The 25421-nt window shown below is 37.9% G+C and overlaps 1 protein-coding gene across 2 annotated transcripts in view; it reads left to right on the plus strand.

Moving 5' to 3' along the window:
* The first annotated feature begins 1386 nt into the window (after positions 1-1386).
* Cdh12 (cadherin 12) overlaps positions 1387-25421 on the plus strand; it is a 684197-nt gene continuing 660162 nt past the window's right edge. For both annotated transcript variants that reach the window (XM_036206975.1, XM_036206976.1), the window contains exon 1: positions 1387-1475. The gene's annotated coding sequence lies outside the window, so the exon portion shown is untranslated. The remainder of the gene's footprint in view (positions 1476-25421) is intronic.

Consider the following 25421-nt stretch of genomic DNA (forward strand, 5'->3'; position numbering starts at 1 on the left):
ATTGGTGAGGTCAAAGCATACATTCACTAAAGACAACATCTTCATTTCTCTCAGCTTCTTAACCATTGATCTATTCTTTATATCAAGTAACCACCTATTTTTCATTTTTGAAAATTTTTTTAATTTTTTTTATTTTTAATTTTATTTTTTTTCTCCCTTCTCCCACACCCAGCCCTTCCCCCTCAATCCACCACCCACTCCCACCTCCTCCAAGGAAAGGTCTTCACTAGGGACTCAGCCCAATTAGGTAGATTCAGTTGAGGCAGGACCAGTCCCCTCCTCCCTGGACCAAGGCTGAGCAAAGTGTCCCAGCATAGGCCCCAGGCTCCAAAAAGCCAGTTCATGTACCAAGGACAGGTCCCAGTCCCACTGCCTGGGGGCCTCCCAAACAGTTCAAGCTAATCAACTGTCTCACCCATCCACAGGGCCTGATCCAGTTCCATGGGGGCTCCTCAGCCACTGGCTCACAGTTTATGTGTTTCTGCCATTTTGGCTATTTTTGCCTGCATTTTTTCCAATCATGATCTCGATATTTCTTGCTCATATAATCCCTCCTCTCTCCCACCAATTGGACTCCTGGAGCTCCAACTGGAGTTTGGCCATGCATCTCTGCATCTGCTTCCATGAGTCACTGGATGAGAGTTATGACAGTTAGGGTATTTGGCCATCCAATTACCAGAATATTTCAACTCTGGCACACTCTAGACCATTGCCAGTAACCTATAGTGGAGGTATCTTTGTGGATTCCTGGGGACCTTTCTAGTACTCTGCTTCTTCCTATTCCCATGGGGTTTTCATTTATCATGTTCTATTTCCTTGTTCTCCTGCTCTGTTTCTGATCCTACTGGGACCTCCAGCTCCCCTAAGCTCTATTTTCCCCACCCTTTGCCCTCAATTAATCCCCCTCACTCCCCAATTCCCCATGCAGATCTCATCCACTTCTCTGTCACCGGGCGATCCCCATGTCTCTCCTAGGGTCATCTTTACTAGGTGGCTTCCCTGGAGTTATGAGTTGCAGTCTGATTATCCCTTGCTTTACATCTAGTATCCACTTATGAGTGAGTACATACCATGTTTGTCTTCTGAGTCTGACTAAAGTGTGGTACTCAGGTATGAAAAACTGAAATCCAGAGATGCATGAAACAATGAATCCGTATTTGCTACTTTTGATGCAGTTATTGCAGTCTGTCAGAAGCTGTGGCCACTGTACCTGCATACAATGTTAATGAAACAGTAGCTTCTGACGTTAATGAGAAAACAAATTGTCGGGTTCCTACAAACGTCCCATCTTGTCTTGACATGTTTTGATTTAATAGAATTTACAAACACGTACATGTTTAAAGGTTGTGGACCTTCACATTGTGTGTATGCTTTTTTTCTAGCGCAGTTACCTGACTGGTCCATTTTTGGGATTGTAATCCAGTTGGAACTCAATAGAAGTCTGGAGAACTGAGAGGATGGTAGCCTTTTTAGAGGTTGGTGACATATCTTATCCAGAATATGTGCCTTTTAGCTCAAAATAAATACTGCAAAGAACAAATTCCATATAAGCCTTTAAAATATTTATTTCATCTTAAATTGGAATATTAAAGTTTTTATATATTTATAGAAGGTTATTCTAGATTATAAAATCATGAAGCTGATGTGATCCTTTCTTTTTCCAAGGAGTCTATTTTATTTCTTTATACCATTTTCCTCACACCTTTTAAATTAATATATAGATTTGAGAAAACCTAGCAGCTTTCTTTCTCTTAACAAAAAAAAGAAAAACCACAAACAAATGGATATCCTTTTTATACCATCTGTTTTATGATACATTTTCTACCCTCTCATAATTGGTGACAGTATTTGTGCTCAATCACATGTGTACTCATGTTGATGGCAAGTATCAGAAGGAGCTTTTAAATGAGGATACAGAAAGTAACACACTTTCTCATCTTTACTATTTTTATTATGGCTCAGGTGTGTTCAATTGCTGTTTTTGCTGGCAACTTTAAACTGGTTTTCCTTGTGGATGACACGGATCTGCACCCTGGTATTTAAACATTTGGTTAACCTTCATGGACACAGCAATTAAATTGCTTTTGTGACACTTCCCTTCTGGTAATGATAGAATGTATTCTTTGGATGTAGTGGAAACAGCCTTGGTATTCTCTGTTCTTGATCAGAGATCAATTAAGATTAACCATTACTGTAGAATCTCAAATGAAGGGTAAAGGGGCACGGTGGGTGCTTCATTAAACTCACAGGCCTCTATGGATCTGGCTGTAGTATATGTAAAAATTCTTCATGCATGCCAGTATTTGATAGGCCAAGTTGAAGACTTTGTTTTTAGTGTGCCATTTGTGAGATTAACTAATTCAAAACACGGTGGACTTCAATCTAGTTGTATAAAGACATGTAATTCCAACTGTTGGCTTGAGTAAAGGTTGTGCAGTGGTCGGATAAATTTTCCAAATAAAAATAAACTTTAAAGTGAAATTTACTGGTTTGTGTTTCAAGGGTGGATCTCTGTCTCTTTTGGTTGTCTATTTTTCTATTAATAATTGTCATCAATACTTAAATTTTTTATTTAGGAAGTATCTTATCTTGATATTGAAAATCTGACTTCTTAAAAAGATATATCTATTTTTAAATCTTTGATCATGATTGATTTTGGGATAAGATTTTTACTGTGTATTAATCATATAATAATATAAATGAATATTCCTGTTTATACCTGTCATTGGCAAGTTGCCCACTCATAAGCCTATGATTACTTCAATCTAGATACTTTAGATTATATAAAATGAGAGTTTGTTAATACTAAGCCCTCTAAAGTAATTATTAATATTTATTTGTAGTGATGAACATCGCTTCCAAGGCTTCACAGATATAGACAAGTGTTTTATAACTGACCATCATGCACAGACTCAATTAAAAAAAAAACTAAATGTGTATTTTTCTCCCAAATTAAAGAGGAGAAATTCAATCTTTTCAAGGGTCTTGTGTTTCATTATGTGTCCTAACTGAATTTGTAACAAAGACTAAAAGGAAGTATTGGTGAAATTATTAAGGCCACTCCACGTAGTTAAAAGGGAGGTTTATTTTGTGGGGTAACTTACAAATGAAGGGGTAGGTTGCAGGGTCTGGCAAAGGTATAGCGCAGTCTGGCAGTGTTCTCTGGAGAACTCTGCTCAGTCTCTCTCCAGTATCCAGGGTCCCGGAACCAAGAGAGAGCAACCTCTTCCCGATCCTTGGTCTTCTGTTTCCTCCTCCACCCTGCCTTGTGGGCGTGACCATTACCGAAGCCTCAATGGGGGTTGGAACTTCCAGGCCAATGCTGGGATGGCTATCCACTACATCTCCCCCTTTTGTCTAAATAAGAAAGTTCTAACCTAATACAAGACTATATACAAAGAGATGGTAATCAAATATTGTCCAGGAATAATGAGGGATAATGACCTAGATAAGTTGGAATTACAATAAGTGCAAACAATATCAAGCAAAAAACACATAGTAAAGTCCAGAGAAGTCTAGGGCACGGGTAGGTGGCATGTTACAAAGATCATTCCAAAAGGTGTCCTATCCTAAAGAACCTGAGTCTAATACTTAATATATTCTATCTAAGGTATTATATATGTATATATACTAAGTTGTAACTATAACTGCTAATCTCCAACCTCATCAAAGACCTGAGAAGGAATATAATAATACCTGAGAAATGGGAGAAGGATGCAAGCAACTTTCAGGAGTCTTGCAAGAGTAGACAGAGACAGCTAGCAGCCTGGGCAGTCACCTAATGTTTCTCAGCATCGTTGGTGCATTCAAATTGGCTACAGGCCTAGAGTATCTGACAGACCATTTTCAGAAGCAGGAATTCTGAAAGACCATCTTACCCTGTCTTGGCAAAGTATAGTGGTCGCTTTCCTTGTGTCCCGCTTGTCCAGAAAGGACAACATTTGTACTGTCAGCAGTTGAGGCAAGGGCAGTTCTTTGCCCAGTAGGCCATTTTGTGCCAAGAAGACAAACTTCCAAATGGAAATGTCTTAGAAGCCCAACAATCTCTCGGGATCAAATTGGTGCTGCCAGGAGCAATTATGTCACACGTCAACAGAATTCTAAGTTATTTAAATGCCATGTTCTCTAGGTCCATGAAGTGTTTGAAGACTACCTGTCCATCTGACCTATGTATTTATAAATCTGTATAACCTAACTAACATAATTATAGAGATGACAAGCATAGGTGACAATAACTATGTAAGTCTTATCTACCTAAACAACCTAAGGACTAAGCTTCCTATAAATAAGGCAAACAGTCTGTAAGCAAATGTACAGTAAAGGACAATGACTTTAAATTGTGACAATACACAAAATATCTTTAACAGATGTAGGAATGTATAGTGCAATATGCAATATGATAATAATCCTAAATATATATTAGTATACAGAATATCTTAAACAGAAGTAGAACATACATACGTATGACAGATATAAATTTACATTTGTATCAGTATACAAATATTTCACATAAGAGTAAAAATATGTGTACAATATAACAAACATAGTTCTGTATTTGTATCAATATACAAATTATCTTAAATAGGAATGTAAAAAGTTTATATTTGTATCAACATATAAGAATTCATAACAGTGCAAAGGCTGCTTTATTACAAATTTGTTTACTAATGTATATGATAGTCTACCATAATCTTATACCTATCCATTCCTTTTCTTCTTTTCCCCTTTTTTTTTGAGACATATTTTCTTTCCTTAAGGAGAGTACTGAGTTTAACAGTTTCTTCTACCCCCAGCCCTAGAACCATTATCCATAACCCTGAGAAATATGCAACCTTAGGGAGAAGGGATGTCGTTTTCTTAGAATTGCTTCCTGCTGTTTAGGGAGCGATGGTATCTCTGTTGGGTATTGTGAGAAAGCTCAGATAGTTAAATCTCAGTTAGACTAACTGTAGATTCTGCAGCAACTCTCAGAGTAATTGGTAAGATTGTCTGAAATTTTGGCAAGAAGTGTATGATGATGATTACCATTGCATCATTCTGGATTGGGTAGAGTTGTTGTTGTTGGGGCCCCATCTTCCTTCTGGAGACTTCAGAGATTGCTATTGGAAAAAACTTTTTTTTTTTTTATCAGAATGGAAGGTTTGGATTTAAAGATGTCATGACATGTAAGAAAGGATTCCAAGAAATCAAGAGTAAGCATGGAGAGAATTAGAATCTTGAAGATAATGGTCCCTTATAATTGGTTTCCTTCTGTCTCACACCAGAAGGCTCTTCTGATATGGGCCTGAAGAATCTCTCAACCTTTTCTTTTATCAATATGCTTGGGTTTAGAGAAGGAGTGAACCAATTCCATCTCCAAAGCCAGCTTGGTTTATAATTAAATTGGAACCACAGCTATTCTAGATTGATAGAGATATAGATGTTAGACAGTGATATCTTACCCTGTGTAGATTGGTACCAATAGATTCTTTCTTTCTGCTGTAAACATCCGGATATCCAAGGCCTTATGATTTCTGGAAGATGGGTATTTTCATTATCCTGGAAAGACAAAAACAGAACCCTACCCCAACCTTTGATTGTTAAATTTTTCTTACAACCTGAAGAGATGTCACATTGGTGGATGATCTTTTACTTCTCCTCATCAAGGCGTTTCTCCTGTTCAAATCGAATTTTTATTAATTTTGTTGGTATCCATAGCTTTTCTTCTCCTGTGGAAACAAAAGCAAAACCCCTTCCCCAACGTAGGACATATCCAGGTTTCCATTCTGAGGTCAACACATCTTTGAAATAAACTGGTTGTTAGCTCAGGAGTTTTGTCTGTTGTCCAATGTCTCTCCGCAGCTGTTGTTCCTTTCTCATCAGCACTGAGGAAATTCAAGGTTAATAAAGCACTATGCAATCTATTTCTAGGAATCATTGTTACCTGTTGCTGTTTATTTAGCATATCCTTTAAAGTTCGATTGGATCTTTCTATGACTGCTTGGCCTGTGGGATTGTGTGGTATACCTGTAACATGCTTTATATTGTAATAAGCAAAGAACTGTCTCATTTTATTGGACATATATGCTGGGGCATTGTCTGTCTTAATTTGTACAGGTATTCCCATGATGGCCATAACTTCTAATAGGTGTGTAATCACAGAATCAGCCTTTTCAGAACTCATAGGAGTTGCCCACTGAAATCCTGAATAGGTGTCAATAGTATGGTATACATACTTTAATCTTCCAAATTCTGCAAAATGAAACACATCCACCTGCCAAATTTCATTTCTTTGTATACCCTTTGGATTGCTTCCTGCAGGTAATGGAGTTTGGTTATAGAAGGAACAAGTAGGGCATTTTTTCACAATATCCTTAGCTTGTTGCCAAGTAATGGAGAAATCCTTCTTCAAACCTTTGCTATTTACATGGTGTTTCTTATGAAATTCTGAGGCTTCTAGCACATTACCTATTAGTAACTGATCAATCTCATCATTACCTTGTGCTAGAGGTCCTGGCAGACCTGTATGGGATCTGATATGTGTTATATATATAGGATGTTCCCTTTTTCTGATGATTTCCTACAAGTGTATGAATAATGAAGTTAATTCTGTATTATCAGGAATAAATTCAGCAGTTTCAATGTGTAAAACAACTCTCTCTGCATATTGAGAGTCAGCGACTATATTGAGGGGTTCTGTGAAGTCTATCAGTACCATAAGAACGGCATACAGTTCTGCCTTTTGTACAGAGCTGTATGGACTTTGTACCACTTTACTTAAGTCTCCTGATTTGTATCCTGCTTTCCCTGATTTATTTGCATCAGTATAGATTGTGAGGACTCCAGAAATTGGCTTGTGTCGTACAATGTGAGGAAGGAGCCATTCAGTCTTCTTTATGAATTCTATCCTCTTGCTTTTGGGATAATGGTTGTTAATCTCTCCCAAAAAGTTACTGCAGGCTCTCTGCCAGTATTCATTATCTTTCCATAGTGATGAAATTTCCTCATTAGTTAAAGGTACTACAATTTCTGCTGGGTCCATTCCTGTCAACTGGCGAAGTCTTAATTTACCTTTTTGAATCAAATCAGAGATCTTTTCTATATAAGTCTTTAATTCCTTATTTGGTTTACATGGTAGGAATATCCATTCCAATATAATATCTTCCCTCTGCATCAAAATACCTGTGGGGGAATGTCTGGAGGGGAATATGACAAGAATACATTTAAGTTCTGGATCCACATGATCCACATGTGCTTCTTGAATTGTCTTTTCTACTAGATCCAATTCCTTCTCAGCTTCTGCTGATAATTCTCTTGGACTATTTAATTCTTTGTCCCCTTCTAGAGTATTAGCCAAATTTTGTAGTCCATGTTTGGGTATTCCCATGATAACCAATAAGTTGGAAATGCTTCCTAACAACTTTTGAAAATCATTAAGAGTCTTTAATCGATCTCTCCTCAGTTGTACCTTTTGGGGTCTAATTTTTTGAAACTCTATCTTATATCCTAAGTAATTAATAGAATCTCCTTTTTGTATTTTTTCAGGAGCAATTTGCATTCCCCAGTGAGGCAAAACTTTTTTTACTTCTTCAAACATGCTTTCTAATGTGTCTAACTTTGGATCAGCTAATAGGATATCATCCATATAGTGATAAATTATGGATTGTGGAAACTTTACATGAATTAACTCCAATGGTTTTTGCACAAAGTATTGGCATAAGGTAGGGCTGTTTAACATTCCCTGTGGGAGGACCTTCCATTGATATCTCTTGACTGGCTGAGAGTTGTTATATTTAGGAACTGTGAAGGCAAATTTTTCTCTATCATTTTCTTGTAAGGGTATGGTAAAGAAACCGTCTTTTAAGTCAATAACTATTATAGGCCATTTTTTGTGTAGCAGAGAGGGCAAGGGAATCCCAGTCTGTAGGGAGCCCATTGGCTGAATTACTTCATTAATAGCTCTCAGATCTGTCAGCATTCTCCAATTACCAGACTTTTTTTAAATAACAAATACAGGAGAATTCCAAGGGCTGGTAGATTCTTCAATGTGTTGAGCATTTAACTGCTCTTGAACCAGCTGTTCTAAAGCTTGTAGCTTCTCTTTTGTCAAAGGCCACTGTCCAACCCAGACAGGTTTATTAGTTAGCCATTTTAAAGGTAAGGCAGTTAGTACTTCTGAGAGTTCAACAGCCCTTGTGCTCTGTTTGTGTACAGCCTGAATGGTTGGTGACTGTTTTTTATAGCATGTTATGATATTATTCCTAGAAACATGCATTGGCCTGTATTCCTTTTCTGAGAGTGTAGGAATTTTAATCTGGGTATTCCATTGTTGTAACAGATCTCGGCCCCATAGATTTACTGCTACATTTGCTACATATGGCTTCAGCCTTCCTCTCTGTCCTTCTGGCCCTATGCATTCAACCCATCTCGAACTCTGTTTTATCTGAGATAGGGTGCCAATTCCTAAAAGTTGGACATCTACCTCTTGAAGAGGCCAATTTGGATGCCATGATTTTGGTGTAATTACAGTCACATCCGCACCTGTGTCTACCAGGCCCTCCAGAACCAAGCCATTAATTCGAATTCTAAGCTTTGGTCTTTGTTCATTTATGTAAGTTTGCCAAAATATTTGTTTTATTGTGTTCTTTGTAAACTGTGATTCATCTATCAGAGCTGTTTTATCATCCATTGCAATATCGGTTTTTACATTAGGCATTGGTTTATTCAGTTGTCCTGGAGAGGAATGTCTTCCACAGTGGTTGGGAATTTTTTTACCACATTTGATTTGGGGGCCTGCAAGAGGCCCCCTGAGGCGTTTCCCACTACTAAAGGGTTGCCTCGTATATCTATTTTTGATCTGTACTCACTGGTCCAATGTCGGCCTTTGCCACATCTTCTACATAATCCAGGAGGTGGTTGGGGTCTTCTGTTTAGGCTATTCCTAGAAGGAGTATTACTTCTAGAATTACCCCATGTACAGTTTTTACTTATATGACCTGTTGTACCACATTTAAAACATTTGGTACCACAGGGTCTTCTTTCACCTCTGGGATTTGTCTCTCCTATCCAAGCCTCATTACTGTAGTTAAGAGATTCAACACTATTAGTGTACTGAATCCATTCTTCCAAAGGAGCTGATCTGACCTTTAATGGTGTAAGTATTCTTTTGCATTCTGCATTAGCATTGTCAAATGCCAAGGACTCAGTTAATACTTTTCTTAATTCTTTATCTGATACAGCTTTTGTTATAGCTGTGTTCAGCCTTTGTAAAAAGTCAGTGAAGGGTTCATGTGGTCCCTGAAATATCTTTGTGTATACCTCAGTTGCTTTTCCAGGTTCTGGAATTTTTTCCCAAGCATTTAGAGCTGCTGTACGGCATAGGGATATTGTATGCTCATCATAAATGGCTTGTACATTCCTGTCAGCGAAACATCCCTCACCAAGTATTTGATCTTGGGAGATCTCAAAACCTCTGAGTTTACCTTGTTGTTCTAAATTTCTTGCCTCTTCTCTCAACCAGCTTTTCCACTGTAACTGCTGGCTATATTCTAGAACAGCTGAAATTAACTGATGCCAGTCATCTGGAATGATTCTATGTGAGGTAGACCACGAATTTAACATCTGTTTTACGTATGTGGAGTGTATCCCATATGTAACTACTGCTTCCTTTATATTTTTAAAGTCCCTTGTTGAAATTGGTTGTAACGTATATGTTGTATATGGCTCGGGGTGTGTGTCATCTACTGGCTTCTCATGGATGATAACAGGATAAGCCATTGTATGAGAGCCATTTGGAGATGTTACAACCTGTATGGTCTTGCCCTTCTGCTTATTAGGTCCCTTGTCATGTTTATTGAGAGTTTCCTCCATGGCTTGTAAACGAGCACCTAGGGTCTGTTCCAGGGAGTAAACCTCCTCTATTGTAAGGGATTCCAGATTTCTCATGGAATCATGGAAGTTTTTATGTTCTTCTGAAACACATGATTCCATGGAATTTATCTTACCAATTAATGATAATTTTTCTTCCTTATATATTGTCTGAGTAGCTACAACTTCACTGTGGAGAGTTAGTGTTCTATCCATTAAATACTCATATTTATTATCAATAAAAGCAATTTTGGGTACAAGCTTGTTTTGTAAATTCTGGCTATCAGATTCCAGAGAGCGAATCTTTTTATGTAAGTCCTGGCCAGCAGATTCTAGAGAAAGAATCTATTTCTGTAAGCCTTCATTGCTATCTTTTAAAACCTGTAAATCCTGGTTAGCAGATTCCAGAGAGAGAATCTTTTTATGTAAGCCTTCATTGCTATCTTTTAAAACCTGTAATTCCTGGTTAGCAGATTCCAGAAAGAGAATCTTTTTATGTAAGTCCTGGTCAGCAGATTCCATAGACAGAATCTTTTTCTGTAAGCCTTCATTGCTAACTTTTAAAGCCTGTAAATCCTGGTTAGTAGATTCCAGAAAGAGAATCTTTTTATGTAAGTCCTGGTCAGCAGATTCCATAGACAGAATCTTTTTCTGTAAGCCTTCATTGTTATCTTTTAAAGCCTGTATCAGTCCCAATAATGACTCATCTTTGTTCTTATTATTAAACCAGTGTTTGAACACTGTGTGAATTATTACAATGAATGTCAAAATGGTACAGGCCAGATATGTCTTAGGGAGGTCGTATATTTCCAGGAAAATGTCATTCATCATACAGGCAAAAAGGTTATTAAATTCTTGTGAGGTAATGTTGTCAGCCATATTACAAGAATTACTCAAAATTTGTTAGTCAGTTTTAAGGTGTAAAATTATCAAGTACTTTTACTTGAAAGAAGCTTACCTTTCCGTGGTTTTGGGGGGTGCAGTAGCACTTTTCAGCCAGCAGGAGGTGTTGGTATAGCTCCAAAGCAAGGCCTGCTGGTGACCTTGGCTGGCGGCAGCTGAAGGCAGGAGCCAAGATGGCTGGGAGCTGGCACTCAGGGAGGAGTGGGAACGCCTCACTCACAGTGGTTTTCGCTGGTCTGGGGGATAAGCTAGGGTACTGAGACCTGACTAGCTGCTCCCTTTTTTCGGGAATGGAACCGTGTAGGCATCCCCTGGTTAAATGGAACTTTGCAGGCGGGTTTAGGTACCTGCCTGCCTGGAGGAGGCTGAGGGAAGGAGCCGCCTAGGCCTTTGGAATTTGCTCCATGTGAGCGCCAGATATTGGTGAAATTATTAAGGCCACTCCACGTAGTTAAAAGGGAGGTTTATTTTGTGGGGTAACTTACAAATTAAGGGGTAGGTTGCAGGGTCTGGCAAAGGTATAGCGCAGTCTGGCAGTGTTCTCTGGAGAACTCTGCTCGGTCTCTCTCCAGCGTCCAGGGTCCCGGAACCAAGAGAGAGCAACCTCTTCCCGATCCTTGGTCTTCTGCTTCCTCCTCCACTCTGCATTGTGGGCGTGACCATTACCGAAGCCTCAATGGGGGTTGGAACTTCCAGGCCAATGCTGGGATGGCTATCCACTACAAGGAATCTGATAATTTTTTTTGTATAGGATAATTTAAAGATCTCAACTTGATAAAAGACAACATAAAAATATCAAGATGTTCAGTTCTCATTAATGAGACTGCATTTCCCACTGTTTAAGATGTTGAAAGAGAATATTTTGACATTGTTTTCTTCTTAATATTTTCATAAAATTCATCTGTGAAAGCAGTACTGAAACTATCCTCCTTAGAATCAAATAATGAAATAATGTCTATCAATAATAAAGCTATAGGTATATAAAATTGACCTCATTAATAAGAAGGTTGCTTTTTATTATTTTAATTTCAAATAGAGAATACTCTGAGGCCCATTTTAGCTCAATAATTTCTTACAATTATTATTGAACAACAGGAGAAATGTTAACTTCTGAAACATGTCACTAAATTCAGTAAACAGTTATACTTAGGACTTCTCTGTTATATACATTGACATCTTATAGATAACAATATTTATTATATAGTGCATAACAAAAATGGGAAAGAGGGAATTTTTGTCTGGAAAACTTTAAAGCATTTAGATATTTATGTAATTAAGTGGATATTCAGTGTGAGAAAATTTGGCAGATAAATCTGGAAGAGTAGATGAGGGAGAGCAGTAAAAGGAATTAGGCTATGGGATTCTGTTACACAGAATCCAGTATTTTGTTGTTGCTGTTTCTTTTTTGAATGTAGAAAGAAACACCTGAACAGGGTTGTAGATAGGGGACTATAGGGGAATGGGTTCCTAAGATAATTATTTAACAGTACAGTTAATACATACAAGTTTCTGACATTTTAGAAGCCCAAGTTTAATTTTGTTCTGTGCACCCTTTCCTACACAAAAGTAAAGGAAATTGCTTGTATTTGTTTGATAGTAAAGATGTTCATTTTTCTCAAGGGATATTTATGTTGTATGAGACTTTAAATAAAATTATTCAGGATTGAGGCTTAGTTGTTTTGGGGGGAGATTTTTTAAATGTTTGTTGGTGAGGAGACAAACTTGGGGAGAAAATAATGTTTTCAAAATGAGCTCTTGGCAGAAAGAGACAAACAGATATAGAAACTATCTTTAGAGAGAGGAAAACAAGTCCTCAGAGTATTGGTTTGAGTGACAGGTCCTGACCCTCAGGAAACACCAGCTCAGAGCTGCTGATGAGGTGAAACACACATGCTGAAGGAGACAGAACAAGCAGCAGGAGCTCTCAGCTGGAGTAAGGAGGACATTTCTGCTTCCAATGCTCAGAGAACTCTGCTGACTTCACAACTGGGGCTTCAAACAGGATTCACAGAACCTTAATTTTAAATGGACTTTTTAAGAAAAAAACTTGTAAATTGTCACTACAGTTTTTCCATCCAGGATTTTCTTTGGGTGGCAATTAGCACATCCAAAGGAAATAAATGAAGAGAATGTCTAATTTGGGGGATTGTCAAATGTTAATAACTTGAGACATGCCTATTAGGGTCTCACAATGGTCTTGTCATTGGGAATTATGATTCATCATCCACACAGATTAACAAGTACAGAAAAGACAAGGAAATACAGAATCAATTGATTATTTCAACCTGATCTTTTTCAGAGCTTTTATTCAAAAGAAAGATTCTCCCAGTCTTTACCATGACTACAAATTTCTAGAACTGTTAAAGCTAGTTCACTTTGAGAACTATCAGCAGGAGAAATTCTACAAAGATTCTCCCATTTTACAAAAATTTTCTTCTTCATTTATTTGTTCAATTTTTAATTTTAAGTGTCATAGGACACAGTGTGCCACTAAAATATTCAAGAATGATAGACCAAGGGTCATTTGCATGGATTTTATTCCATAGAACATTTTTCAATTATTTTTAAATGTCACTGTCTTATGTAAACCTTAAGATGCTATCCTTTCAATAATGATAAAAGACACAGGAATAAAAATGTAGTTTTTGCTTTTCTTGTAATTTTAAAATTTTCCTGGTCATAGGTTGTGCACCTTTAATATTACATGTCAAGTCACAGTAGAGGACATTGCTCTATCACTCTCGTTAGCTAGCATTCCCTCAGTACATAAGCAGTGAGCATAGAGATCCTTTGTTCTAATAAAAAGAAAGTACTGCAGGCGAGATGGAGAGAATGCTCTGTTATGGTCTATGGAACAACAATCCATAATTTACTTTGCAGATGTCTGTGTAATTTAAGCAGCAGGCAGAACAAGTGCACAGTTGTAGCTGCTCCAGGGAGAGGATATCAAGAGGCTCATAAATCATGGCGAGGATTAAAAGCCATGAGCATTCATCTTCTTAACCCTGCAATGCAATCTGGAAGTGCCAAGTATCACAACACACAGGGCAAAGCTCTTTGTGCGGGGAGAGAAGGTGTCAATGTTGTGAAGAAGTCTCTCAATTAGCATTGACCCCCTGATTGGCAAATCAGCAGAACATGATTTTAAAGTTGATTAAAAAGATACCTCCTACATACTAAATTAAATTGAATAAGCAACAAAGTACATTTCTGGGCAATAGAAAACCTACTTAAACCACAGAGAAATGTTAATAATTTGTTAGATTGAATATATTTCTTCCAGAACATTATATAGAAAATTACCTTAAGGCTATCTAATCCTCATAGGTCCTTATGTTGAGACAACAATAACTTTTTTTAAACTTCTTTTCATTTTACATATCAACCTCAATGCCCTCTCTCCTCTTCTCTCCCCACCCCCCCCCCCACCGCATTCCATCTCTCATCCACTCCTTAGAGGAGGTAAGGCCTCCTTTGGGGAGTCAATGAAGTCTTACATGACAATTTGAGGCAGGACCAAGCCCCTCCCTACTGCATTAAGACTGCCTAAGGTATCCCACCACAGGAATGGGCTCCAAAAAGTCAGTTCATGCACCTAGGAGAACATTACCAGGGGCCCCACAAACAGATCAAGCCACACCACTGTCACCCACATCCAGAGGGCCTACAAAGTCTCACACATGTTCCTCAGCTCTCACTCAGTCCAGAGTCCCTAAGCACTCACTAGCTCCAGTCAGCTGTCTGTGGTTATCCCTGTCATGCTTTTGACCCTCCTTGCTCAAATGATCTTTCCTCCCTTTCTTCAGCTAGACTCCAGCTCAACCCAATGCTTGGTTGTGGATCATTGCATCTGCTTTCATCAGTTCCTGGATGTAGCTTCTAAGATGACAATTAGAATAGTCGCTAATCTGATTACTGGGGAAGGACAGTTTAGGCACCCTCTCTACTATTGCTAGGAGTCTTAGCTGGGGTCATCCTTGTGGATTCCTGGGAATTTCCCTACCACCAGATTTCTCCCTATCCCCATGATGTCTCCCTCTATCAAGCTCCATCAAGTTTCTCTTTTATTGTTCTTCCTTTCTGCCCCCCCCCCCCCCCCCCGCAACTCAGCCATCTTGAACCCTCATGTTCCTATCCCCCATCCTCTTCCTTCTGCTACCCCCCCCCAGGTTTACCCAGGAGATCTTACCTATTTCTTCTTCCTGGGGCCCTACAGGCCTGTCTCTCTTAGGGTCCTTCTTTTCCCCAGCTTCTCTGGGACAACAGAATATTTTTAAGTAATGAAATTTCATGAGGAAATTCTAACTCAAGAATACTCCATGGTTGGTGATTCAGGCAGCTGGTTCTCTCCTATAACATTTAGTAAATAAATGATCTGTTACTAATTGTTTATATTTGAAAAATTATTCTAATCAAATGTCTTTGGATGCAATGAGTAAATTCTACACAGTGGGGAAGTTTCATTTTGTTCTGAGGGTAAAAACCTTAATCAAATTCAAAAGGTTTTAAAAATAATAGTTTGTTAATTTTTCTAGCATTCTTTTAAACCAAGTTCATGATATAATTAACATCCTAGTTATATAAAAATACAAGGATAGGCTAAAAAAATAATGTGATCACTATTGAATGAGAATTTTGAAACTATTTGGCAATGTATGTGGAATTTTTTTTTCTCCCTAGCAAATAGCAAATATCCCCTGGCCATGATTCCTCATGCTAATACTTACCTATTATAGTGAGAGGTAAATAATCATGACTGGCAGATATTTTTCTATATATATTCGACCTGATTTATTTTATGTTTATAACTTAAAATGGCTTGGTCTTGCTTTCAAAAAATCTTACAGCCCTTTCTTTGATAACAGAATAAATAAAATGCCAGATACGTTCATTTGCTATTCAACTATTAAACTGCACATACCAGACCCAAATCATAATCCATTTTGAGGGGAGTAGGCTAAATTCTAGCTCTTTGTACATTTTTGATGCTACTTTTCCTTTCTGTGTGATGATGATTAAGCATTCTTATGCTGATAAAAGCCCAAACTATTATGTTGCTGAACTTGTACATATTTGTGTCTTTATGTTTTCTAACAAGAACGTATTTATTAGTTACTATTCTAGAGAGTTAAGGGACAAAATAAAGCAAGACTAGATATTAAGGAAAAATAAGTAAATTTATGGTTTATATTTGGGTTAAGAATAGAGAAAATGACTTCTTAGCTGTATCTGTCATTTACTTGTAAGCTTTAAGCCAAAGGATCTTCTTATAAATAATAGACTCTCATTAAAAAGATAAAGCATTTATCTCAATAGCCACATTAAAATAATTGTTACAGCAGCATAAATTACATTATTTAATCATTTTATCATGTGTACATATATTAAAACATTATGTTGTACCTCATTATTATCATTCATAAATTTAAGCTATATTAACAGTTGAACAAGGAAAATGCAGGAGAGATAATCTTTATTTAAATATAATGTTCATCATTTTCCCCTATATGGATACTATTTCTCTTACTCTTTAAATTTTCACACAAGCATACAGTGTATCTTGATCCCAGCCACTTTTACACTTTCTCCAGCAACACTCCTAGGAACCTCCATATCATTATCATCATTTTTAAAAGGTCCTTTATAATGTGAATGTCTTAGTGACATACCAGCAAATAATAACCTCTCCTCATTAATTTCTTACTATCTTTCTTCTATTCTACAGAAAACATCCACACTCATGACAATGTACAGTTAATTGCATACAAATAGATTAATTTACTGGAGTATTTTTATTGTAGTCTTTACATTATCTGTGGCGTAGATTATTTTCTGAGTTATAAATAAATTATTTAAGACTATTAACCATTCCAAAGCATGTTATATGTTTTATATATATATACATATATATATACACACACACATATATATATATGTATATATATATATATATATATATATATATATATATATATATATATATAGACTTAATTGGGAATACATATGTATCTACAAATAGACATGCATGTACAAAGAATTGATTTAAAAAGACCAATTTGAAGGAGAGTGGGAAGGAGTATATCAGAGGGCTTGGAGAGAGAAAATGGAAGGGCTAAACATTATAATTAAAATACAATCTCAAAATAAACAAGAAAATTAATAAAAAAAAATGCCATGCTTGACAACGAAATGTTTTATGGATTAAATATTATTGAAAATACCTTACAGAAAAATGTGTCTGTACTGCCAGGAGAGTTTTGTAGCTTCAGAAGAGAAGAAAAATAGTACATTAGTTTTTAAACTGTGAAAATATATTTAGATGATAATTTTCTAATAAAATAACTTTGAAAATAGTTTATAAGATATCTTGGTTTGCTTTTTATTGCTATAATAAAACACCAAAAGCAATTTGTGAAGGGAAGAGTTTATTTGGCCTACATACCATGTTCATATTCCATAGCTGAGGGAATCTAAGGCAGGAATTCAAGTAGGCAGGATCTGGAAGAAGGAACTGTAGGAGAGACAATGAAGGATCTGTTTATCTGTTTGTTTTCTTTCTCTCTTTCTTTCTTTTTTTCTCTTTTCTTTTTTTTTGTTTGTTTTTTTTGGTTTTGTTTTTTGAGACCAGGTTTCTCTGTGTAGTTTTGGTGCCTGTTCTGGATCTCAGCTCTGTAGACCAGACTGGCCTCGAACTCACAGAGATCTGCCTAGCTCTACCTCCTAAGTGCTGGGATTAAAGGTGTGTGCCACCACCGCCTGGGCTCTGTTTGCTTTCTTATACATACAAGCAACAGTGATGGTGTTGCTCATAACGGACTGTCATCCCACATCAATCATCAATCAAAAACCTGCCCCACAAGCTTGCCAACAGATTGGACTGGTGGTGGCTTTTCCTCAATACAAATGGGAAAATGAGAAAGCTAAGACTATCAGAGTACAGATGCCAAAAGGAAATAGAATTTTGGGTCATCAGTGTATGACACTTTTGATGTACACTATAGTGATATTTTATTTGGGCTGAAATGTGCTGATGTTTTATTTGTATGTTAATAAATAAAGGTTGCCTGGAGATCAGAGGACATAGCCAGCCTTAAACATGGAAGTCAGACAGTGGTGGCACATGCCCTTAATCTGGTCACATGGCAAGCAAAGTCTCTGTATGTTCAAGGACACAGTAGGGAACAGCCAAGCATGGTGACACATGCCTTTAATACCAGTACCAAGCATAGCGACCTGGAGGTCTGTACAGACAGGCAGTGACAAGGAAGTGAGGTAGCTGGGCTAAGTGCCAACAAGAAGGCAGAACAACAAAGCAATAAAGGCACAGGTTAGATAGGGGGAAGCTCTCTCTAGGGAACCTATGGCGGCATGGTGAGCTAAGGTTAGCTGGCAGTTCTCACTATTTCTCTGGTCTCTATGGCTTCCACACCTGTATTTGGCTCTATGTTTCTTATTTAATAAGAATGTTTAGAAATTTGTCTACAATATACAGAGGCCAGCAAGTAGACCAGGGTCCTGAGGTTAGCAGAGAATAGAGAGGTGATAGGGTCTCATGGACAGTGGGACTTTTCAGAGGAGTATATGTAGCTTGTTGGTTTGTTTGTTTGTTTTTGACTAAATATGGAAATCATTAAAAGGACTCCATTATTCAGGAACCATTTAACTCCTGTTAATTACAATGCAGGGAACCAGGTGGAGTAGAAAAATTCTTAAGGGATTCCTGACCAGGCAGGTGAGATATGAAACTAGCTACAAACTAGAAGTCTAATGATCAAAAGCCAGGAAACTAAGATGAGACAATCTGATGCTGATAATGAGGTGGGTTATAAAGATGTTCTGAGAAGTGGCAGCATGCTTCTCTTACAAAGCTGAGTGTGTAAAATCTGCTTTGCCTTTAAACATATAAGAAAAAAAACTTAACTAGACACTGAATCATAGTCATATACAACTCAAGGGTGAATTCTTTCTGGTATATAAATTATATTTAATTGGCTTTAATTCATTTATTTCTCAAACAATATTCTGTATATGTCATGCACTATTCAGCTTTTCACAGGTATTAATTCATTAAACAAATCCTCTTAGGGCTGCTGTGACATAGGCATTGTTAATATTGTACTCATTTGCGGATCTGAAAGGGGAACCCAAGAGGATACAGGAACATTGTCTCTAAGATCACACACCTGGGAAGTGGCAGAATGGACAGAAGTCCAGACACAATGCTATGATTTGAGCAGCATGTCACGTGGTTTTGTTACAAAAGGAACTTTAGCAGACAAGGCTCTGGGGCATCCTTCTGGAAAGGTCAGGGAGATAGAAAGGGAGGAAAATAGGCTGAAGAAAGTGGTCAGCGAGGAAGAACAGGGGAAATGAAATTCAGCGGAGACTGTTTCATCTGGGTCGAGTGCTGCTGAGGATAGAAGGAGATCAGGGCAGAAAAACACTCAGCATAGACTGGGCTGTTTATATTGACAAGAGGAGTGATGATACAGTAGTGAGGATAAATTTGATGGGAAAGCAGTGGGTGACCTTAACTGACACCAACGCATAAGCTTTGAGAAATTTCTGGAAAGATGCATTTGGTTCTTGTGCAACATTTTAAAGTGAATCATAATGTAACTATTCATAGCTCAAAATTTATCCACCCATCTCCAAATTTGAACACACATGTCGATGGATGACTGAGGAGAGATTACCCTAACATGATTCTCAGTACAAACTCGATTGCAGTCTTTCATCATTTTCTCTAGAGCATAACCATTTTGGGGGATTACAAATTTTTATCACCAAAATTGGAAAGAAATCTGCACCAGGAAAAAGAACATGGCCCATTGAATCAACTAAGCAAGGTTCATATGGGCTCACAGGGACTGAAGAGGCAAGCACGGTGGCTCCAGAGGTCTGCAACAGATCCTCTGCGTGTATGTTATGGGTCTTAGCTTAGTGATCTTGGAGCACTCCGAACAGTGGGGGTAGGTGTATTGCTGACTCTTCTGCCTGCTCTTGGGACTCTTTTCCTTCTGGGTTGCCTTGTCCAGTCTAGATAGGAGGGCTTTTGACTTGTCTTATTATATCTTGTTTTGTCCTGTTTGGCTGTTGTCTCTTGGAGCCCTGCTCTTTTCTAGAGAGGAAATAGGTAGAGTGGATCTGGGGGAGAAGGGAGGTGGGGAGGACCTGGCAGGAGTTGAAGGAGGAGAAACTGTGTCAAGATGTGTTGTACAAGAGAAGAATCTATTTTCAATTAAAAAAAAGAAAGAAATCTGTAATTTACTGTTAGTAAACCACTAATTTACTTTTAGTTACATAGCATATTCTACAAGAGGCTTTATGGGGTTTCATTGATGCATCAGATGGGTTTTACTTGGGTCACTAAATATAAGCACAGATTTTTTTGCTGGGTTACCTATATTCCTATTCTACTTAGAAAGTTTTCAGTGGTGTGACTTGGGGTTCATACCTTGCCTCTCTTCCTTTATTCACAATGTGAAACACTGTAGTTCTGCAAATAGCATGCATCCTATAGGATTATGTGAGCTAATCTTTTCTTTTTTCAGTTTGTTTATGTCTGTTAGTGCTTGTGAATGTGAGTGCAGTCCACATGGAGGCCAGAAGGGTGTGTTAGATCTCCTGGTACTAAAGGGATAGGTAGTTTTGGGCTCCTCATTTTTGGTCTGGGAAACAAATTAATGTTCCTACTAAGAATGATACATGGTCTGAACCACTGAGTAAATTCTTCAGCCCCTGTACTTCTGATTTTTAAATATGTAGTAGAACACTTGGTCTTTGGTGGACTAATTCACATGCTTTTTAATAAAGCAGAGACTGTTTTCTCTGGATTTTAGCAGCAATGAAGTCCTGTCCTCTTCTATGTGACCATTTCTGAGAATCAACAGATCTCCTGGCACTTCGAATCAGCTGAGACTAATTGCAGATATGTATGAGTTGCATATTCAGATTATAATTATTTTCATGGGTTCCATTATTATACTTTTACTGGAACTTTAAGTTTGTACCTTCTACATAGCTGCCTCATCATTCTATTAATTAAATGTCTGAAATGATCAATTTCCTGACATAAATTCATGTTCCTATGTAATATAATACATATGCATACATCCAAATTTGTTATATATTTTTTCACATTCATATTTCATTAAAGTCATCACTTCTTTATAGAAGGTGCTACCTAAACTGGGAAGATATAAGATTCTTGGATATAATGAATCATTTCCTCAAACACATTTAGCAGTCCTTCCTAGTAATTGAATTATATTTTTGAAAATGTTATCATTTTCTCTTTTAACTACTAACATTCTGAACCTGCATATCTAACTAAGACAAGTGATGCTCAGAGCTTTACTAATCCCTTTTAGTGGATATTTCTGTGAAGAGTGATATTATCCTTCAAAGTTTTTGCTATATTGGAGAGACAGACGGATAAATTTATTCCTTAAGCATGATTTTCATTCTGTTTCTTTTCATGTTCTTAGAAATCTATTCTCTTGCCTCCAGGGATGCCTGCCTTCTAAGCACAATTTGACACTAGATAGAAAGCATATGTCCTATTCAACCCTTGGGCCTGCCAGTGGCAGGAAAAATAGAGAACTGCTTCTTCGGTTGTGCAAAAGGAACTTGTTATTCTTATACCTGGTGTTCATTTAACAGTGCAAGTGGCTGCTCTGTGATCTTCTGACACTTAGATTATCACCTTTGTTTCTTTCAAAGTGATACAGATATTCTTAAAGAAAGGGAGTATTGGCTCATGACACAATTTTTTTTTCAGTCTTATCACAGAGTGCTCTTGTGTTGCCAAAGTCTATCAGTAAATTTTAGTGAAATATTTAACCTTAACTTCCATATCTTACATAGTTATTAATGATCCTTCTGTTTGTTGTTTGTTTGTTTTATCACCTTTATTTCAAACCACTCCCCTCACTGTTGAGGAAATGCAAAACCTCATATTCTATGAAATTATCCCAGGCAGCACTTTTCCAAGCTGTGGGATTTCAGAGGCTCAATCTGGCTCAGACCTACCTTCCTTCCTGCATTACGCTGCTTCCTCTGATCCTGCAGCATCCCATTGCTGACATGTACAATGTCTTCTATCCTCTATGAGGCTTTCATATCCAAATCCTTTTTCAGTTATCTTCTGACCCACCTTATTTATTTATATTTTGTTTATTTGATGTATGTTTATTTAGTCTTTATGTTTTGGTATTAAATTATGAATTTATTTCGAGATTGATTAGCTTTATATCAAACTTTTGCTTACTGTACCTGGTGATCCATTGCAAATGCAATGTATTTCTTTTGCACTGTCCTTCTTTTCATTTAATCCTCTTCTGCTGAGACACCTCAGGGTATCCTTACACTTCATACTTCTGATGGAGTGGCTTTATCTCATGCCATGTGTGAAACCTGTAAAACCATAAAGCTTTTCTGAATGTTCTGTTCATCACATTGTGCATTTCTTCAGGAACAGGTGAGTGTTAAAAGGAAAAGGATAGCTTTTTATCTAAGGAGTAAGGTAGAATACATCTAATCCAAAAACCTGTTACATTAAATGCATAGTTCCACCCCCTAATATAGGCTTACACCTGTGATAATCAGTGACTTGGTGTCTTAGTCAGTGTTCTATTACTCTGATGAGACACCAGGAACAAGGTAACTCTCATAATAGGAAACATTTAAATTGGGGGCCTGCTTACAATTTAAAAAGTTTAGTTGAATGCTATCATGGTGGAGAGCATGACAGCACTGGAGCACTGGAGCAGTCTCTGAGAAACATTCTGATTCATTGCTAGAGAGAGAAAGACTATCAGCCTAACAAAGGCTTTTTGACACCTCAAAGCCTACCCACAATGACAGGCATCCACCAATAATGTAACATCTTGCTGAAATTATCATATATTTATATCTTATCTTCTGTAACTTAGGCTACATTACTCAAAGAAGTAGAAACAGTTACCCCCTTACAAGAACATACATTAGCTGAAAGACTCATAAATGCTTGTAATTCCAAATCAAAACTATAGATACATGACTAGATGAAGTTATGAACCAAATATTATCTAGTTAAGAATCTTGATCTTAGTTTTGATAATAAAAGCATCTTTTTCTAGGTAGCCTCCCTGGAGTTGTGTAGCAGTCTAGTCATCTTTGTTTTACATCTAGTATCCTACTATGAGTGAGTACATACCATATTTGTCCTTCTGAGTCTGGGTTACCTCACTCAGGATGATTGTTTCTAGATCCATCCATTTGCCTGCAAACCTCATGATGTCATTGTTTTTCTCTGCTGAGTAGTACTCCATTGTGTATATGTACCATATTTTCTTTATCCATTCTTCAGTTGAAGGGCATCTAGGTTGTTTCCAGGTTCTCGCCATTACAAACAATGCTGATATGAACATAGCTGAGCAAATGCCCTTGTGGTATGATTGAGCATTCCTTGGGTATATGCCCAAGAGTGCTGCAGCTGGGTCTTGGGGGAGATGGATTCCCAATTTTCTAAGGAAGCGCCATATTGATTTCCAAAGTGGCTGTACAAGCTTGCATTCCCACCAGCAGTGGAGGAGAGTTCCCTTTGCTACACATCCTCTCCAGCATAAGCTGTCTTATGTGTTTTTGATCTTAGCCACTCTGACAGGCATAAGGTGGTATCTCAGAGTTGTTTTGATTTGATTTGCATTTCCTGGATAATTAGGGATGTTGAGCAATTCCTTAAATGTCTTTCAGCCATTTGAATTTCCTCTGTGGAGAACTCTCTGTTTGGTTCTATAGCCCATTTCTTAATTGGACTGTTGGGCATTTTGATGTCTAATTTCTTGAGTTCTTTATATATTCTGGATATCAGCCCTCTGTCAGATGTGGCATTGGTGAAGACCTTTTCCCATTCTGTAGGCTGTCACTTTGTCTTGTTGACTGTGTCCTTTGCTCTACAAAAGCTTCTCAGTTTCAACAGGTCCCCTTGATTGATTGTTTCTCTCAGTGTCTGTGCTACTGCTATTATATTTAGAAAGTGATCTCTGGTGCCAATGCGTTCAACAGTACTTCCTACTTTCTGTTCTATCAGGTTCAGAGTAACTGGATTTATGTTGAGGTCTTTGATCCACTTGGACTTAAGTTTAGTGCACAGTGACAGATATGGATCTATTTGCAGCCTTCTACACATTGACATCCAGTTATGCCAGCACCATTTGTTGAAGATGCTTTCTTTTTTCCATTGTACATTTTTGGCTTCTTTGTCAAAAATTATATGTTCATAGGTGTGCTGGTTAATGTCAGGGTCTTCAATTCGATTCCATTGGTCCACATGTTGGTTTTTATGCCAGTACCAAGCTGTTTTTATTATGGTAGCTCTATAGTAGAGCTTGAGGTCGGACCCTAGGAAAGACCCAGGGACCACCCAATGACAGAGAAATGAATGAGATCTACATGAACAACCTGGACGACAGTGGGAGTAATGAAGGTCAAGATTTGATGGAAAGAAAGCTTAGGGGAGCAGGAGATCCCAGCTAGATCAAGAACAGAAAGGGAGAATGAGGAATAACAGACCATGATAAATGAAGACCACATGAGAACAGGAATAGGCATAGTGCTCAAGAGTTCCCCAGATATCCACAATGATATATCCTCTGTAGACTGCTGGCAATGGTCCAGAGAAAGCCTGATTTGACCTAGTCTGGTGATCAGATGAGTAAACACCCTAATAGTCGTCTTGGAACTTTCATCCAATAACTGATGGAAGTGCATGCAGAGATATCCTCATCCAGGCCCCAGGTGGAGCTCCAGGTGTCCAACTGTTGAGAAAGAGGAGAGACTGTAAGAGCGTGAATTGTTGAATCCTAGATTGCAAAAAGCACAGGGACAAATAGCCAATCGAATTGAAGCACATGTATTATGAACCAATGGCTGTGGAGCTCCCAGCTAGATCAGGCCCTCTGGATAAGTGAGACAATTGAATAGCTTGAACTGTTTGGGAGGCACCCAGGCTGTGGGACCAGGACCTGTCCTTAGTGCATGAGCTGGCTGTTTGGAACCTTGGGCTTACACAGTTACACATGCTCAGCCTGGAAGGAGGGTACAGGACCTTCCTGTACTGATTCCACCAGGTTTAAATGAATCCCCAGGGGTGTCTTGGTCCTGGAGGAGATGGGAATGGAGGGGAGGGGCTGGGGGTGATGTGGGGGTGGGGGCAGGAAGGAGGAGGACAGGGGAACCCATGGCTGATTTATAAAATTAAAACACATAATAATAATAATAATAATAATAATAATAATGAAAAAATAAAAGCATCTTTTAAATATTTTATTTTAATATTATTTATTAAATATACACATTTTGGGAGGCACAAGCACACATGAGTATTCTAAGAGACTCTATGAGAGGCATTAGGCCAGGCAGCAGTAGCACAGGGTTTAATCCCAGCACTTGGGAAGCAGAGCCAGGCAGATCTCTGTGAGTTCAAGGTTAGCTTGGTCTACAGTGTGAGATCCAGGATAGGCACCAAAACTACACAGAGAAACCCTGTCTCAAAAACCAGAACCAAAACCAAAACCAAACAAACACATACAAAAAAAAATAAATAAACCAAAAAATATATAAGTAAATGAAAGAGAGAGAGGCATTAGATTTACTGAGCCTAGAATTACAGGTGATTGTGAGCCAAT

Source organism: Onychomys torridus, chromosome 15 (assembly GCF_903995425.1).
Source record: "Onychomys torridus chromosome 15, mOncTor1.1, whole genome shotgun sequence".
Classification (NCBI taxonomy): Eukaryota; Metazoa; Chordata; class Mammalia; order Rodentia; family Cricetidae; genus Onychomys; species Onychomys torridus.